General features: G+C 39.1%; 1 pseudogene; it reads left to right on the top strand.

Moving 5' to 3' along the window:
* Window positions 1–1,851: 1,851 nt before the first annotated feature.
* LOC138382919 (ubiquilin-1 pseudogene) lies at window positions 1,852–3,069 on the top strand (annotated as a pseudogene).
* Window positions 3,070–3,387: the final 318 nt, after the last annotated feature.

The raw sequence follows: 3,387 nt of genomic DNA, 5'->3' as shown, positions 1-3,387 counted from the left end.
GAAAATAAACTTAAAACTATCTGGAGACAAATGAAAATAGAAACAGCACACCAAAACATAGGGCGTGCAGCGAGGCAGTGAGACAAAGGAAGCTTAAAGTGATAAATGCCTACATTAAAATAGAAGAAATACCTCCAAAACAAAGCAACAAACATGCAACCTAAATTTACACCTCAACAAACTAGAAAAAAGAGGAGAATCTAAGCCCAAATTAGCAGAAACTGGGGAGGGAATAAAAAAGGTTAGAGCAGAAAAAATAGAGACCATAAAATTAAAAAGATCAATAAAAATAATGATTGGTTTTTTGAATAGATAAACAAAACTGATAAACTTTTAGGTAAACTAAGAAAAAAGGAATGAAGACTCAAATAAACAAATTTAAGTGAAAGAGAATATATTACAACTGATACCAAAGAAATGCAAAGGGTTGTAAGAAACCTACATGACAATTACACATGAACAAATCAGTTAACCTAGAAGAAATGGATAAATTTCTAGAAACATAGAACTTACCAAGCCTGAATCATGAGAAATAGAAAATATGAACAGACCAATAACATTACATATTAATGGAGAATGAATTATTAAACAAAAATATCCCAATAAAGAAAGCCTAGGCCAGATGTTTTCACTGGTGAACTCTACCAAACATTTAAAGAAGACTCATCACCTATCATTCTCAAACTCTTCTAAAAATTTGAAGAGGAAGGAGCAATTCCACACTTATTTTGCAAGGCCAACAAATAAAGCAAAGTACAGGCAATATCCCTGATGAAAATAGATGTAAAAATCTTGAACAAAATACGAGCAAACCAAATTCAACAGCAAATCAATTCATCTGTGATCAAGGTGGATTGCACACTTGATGCAAGTGTGGTAGAACATATGCAAATCAATAAATGTGATACACTGCATTAAGGGAATAAAGGATAAAAATCGTGATCATCTTAATAGATGAAGAAAAAATTTGGCAAAATCCAACATCTTTTCCTGATTAAGACCTTTTAACAAATTTGGTATAGAAGGACTATACCTCAACATAACCATGCTACACATGACAAATACGCAGCATACTCAGTGGTGAGGAGCTGAAAACTTTCCCTCCAAGATTGGAAAAAAGACAAGGATGCCCACTCTCACCCCTTTTATTCAACATAGTACTGGAAATCCTACCAGGGCAATTAGGCAAGAAAAATAAATAAAAGACATTAGAATTGGAAAGGAAGACATAAAATCGTCTCTGCAGATGATATAAACTTATATTTAAAACAAACATGGAATACCACTCAGCCAACAACAACAACAACAACAAAAATGGGGAACTAATACCTTTGTAATAAGCTGTGTGGAACTGGAGACCATTCTTCTAAGTGAAATTGCAAGAATGGAAAAACAAATACCATGTGTACTCGCACTGGAACTAATCAGTCAACACTTACTTATATACACATATGGAAGTAAAACTCAACAGAAATCAAGCAGGTGGGAGAGGTGAGGAGGGGTTGGGTAAATTCACACCTAATGGTGCACTATCTGGGCAATGGGCTCACTTATAACATGACTCAAATTGTGCAAAAGCAATACATGTAATCAAAACGTTTGTACCCCTGCAACATTCTGAAATTAAAAAAAAATAATAAATAAATAGAAAAAGTAAAACAAATAAAAACCTATTTTTATCAGAGATATTGGCCTATAGTTGTCTTGCCTTGTGGTGTAGTTACCTGGCTTTGGTATCAGGATGATGCTGGCCTTGAAAAAAGAGTTTAGAAATATTCTTTCTACTTCTATTGCTTGAAAGAGTTTAAGGAGGATGGGGGCGGGGCAGGGAGGAGGAAGAGGTGGCTGTGGATGTCACTGCTCCTGGCTGGCTGCAGAGTACCCAACCTGGGCCTGTGCTGGGGCCCACACCAAACTCTGTGGCCCCTTGAGTCAGCAAGAATTCATGACGGACTTACTTTTCACCCTGTCATCAAAACGCAAAACAGGCCTCTGGATCATTCAGACTTAGCGAACAAATAGCGCTGGAAGCATTATTATCATGTCATCAACTCCTAATACTAACTCCACATCTGGTTCTCCTACTGGTAACCCTCTTGCTTTTGGTGGCCTTGGAGGATGTGCAGGTCTGAGTAGCTTGTGTTTGAATACTACCAACTTCTCTGAACTATAGAGCCAGATGTGGCAACAACTTTTGTTCATCCCTGAAATGATGGTCCAGATCATGGAAAATCCCTTCCTTGCATGCTCTCGAATCTTGACCTTATAAGACAATTAACTGTGGCTAATCCACAAATGTAGCAGTTTATGCAGAGAAACCCAGAAATTAGTTATACACCGAATAACCCAGATACAATGATACAAATGTTGGAACTTGCCAGGAATCTGGCAACGATGCAGGAAATGAGAAACCAGGACTGACCCTTGAGAAACCCAGAAAGCATCCCTGAGGATTACAATGCTTTAAGGTATATGGCCAAGGATATTCAGGAATGGATGCTGAGTGCCACACAAGAGCAGTTGGTGGTAATCCATTTGCTTCCTTAATGAGCAGTACATCCTCAGATGAAGGAAGTCAATCTTCCCACACAGAAAAATAGAGATCCTTTACCCCATCCATGGGCTCCTCAGGCTTCCCAGAGTTAATCAGCTTCCAGCAACACTGCCATCCACTTTGGATAGCTCTGCTGGGCAGAGTACTAGTGTGCCAAATTTGTTGCCTGGAGTACGAGTTAGTTGTGTTCAACACACCAGGAATGCAGAGCTTGTTGCAACAAATAACTGAAAACCCACAATTTCTGCAGAACATGTTGCCTGCCCCCTACATGTGAAGCATGATGCAGTTACTAAGCCAGAACTCTGACCTTGCTGCACAGATGCAGAATCCTGATAGACCAACAGTGTTAAACCCTGAGCAATGCAGGCCTTGTTACAGACTCAACAGGATTTACAGACATTAGCAACTGGAGCTCTGGGCTCATTCCAGGGTTTACTCCTGGCCTGGTGGCATTAGGACTGCAGTCCCCAACCCCCTGGGCCACGGCCCATTACCCGTCCATGGCCTGTTAGCAAACGGGCCACCCATCACCGCCTTAGCTCCATACCACACCTCCCCCCACCCATGACACCCCAACCCCCTTCACTTTTTAAATGTATATATACAACTTGATTTTTAGACATATGCACTTTTGTTGGGAGGTTTTTCTTTTCTACTTCAGTTTCTTTTTCTGTTATTAGACTCTTCAGGCTTCTATTCCTTTTTGATTCAGTCTTAGTAGGTTGTGTGTTTCTAACAGTGTATTCATTTCCTTTTAAGTTACCCAATTTGTTGGCATATAATTGTTTATAATAGTCCTTTATGATACTTTTTATTTCTGAGTCATTCAT

Source organism: Eulemur rufifrons, chromosome 4 (genome assembly GCF_041146395.1).
Source record: "Eulemur rufifrons isolate Redbay chromosome 4, OSU_ERuf_1, whole genome shotgun sequence".
NCBI lineage: Eukaryota > Metazoa > Chordata > Mammalia > Primates > Lemuridae > Eulemur > Eulemur rufifrons.
This window is presented reverse-complemented; position numbering and strand designations above follow the sequence as displayed.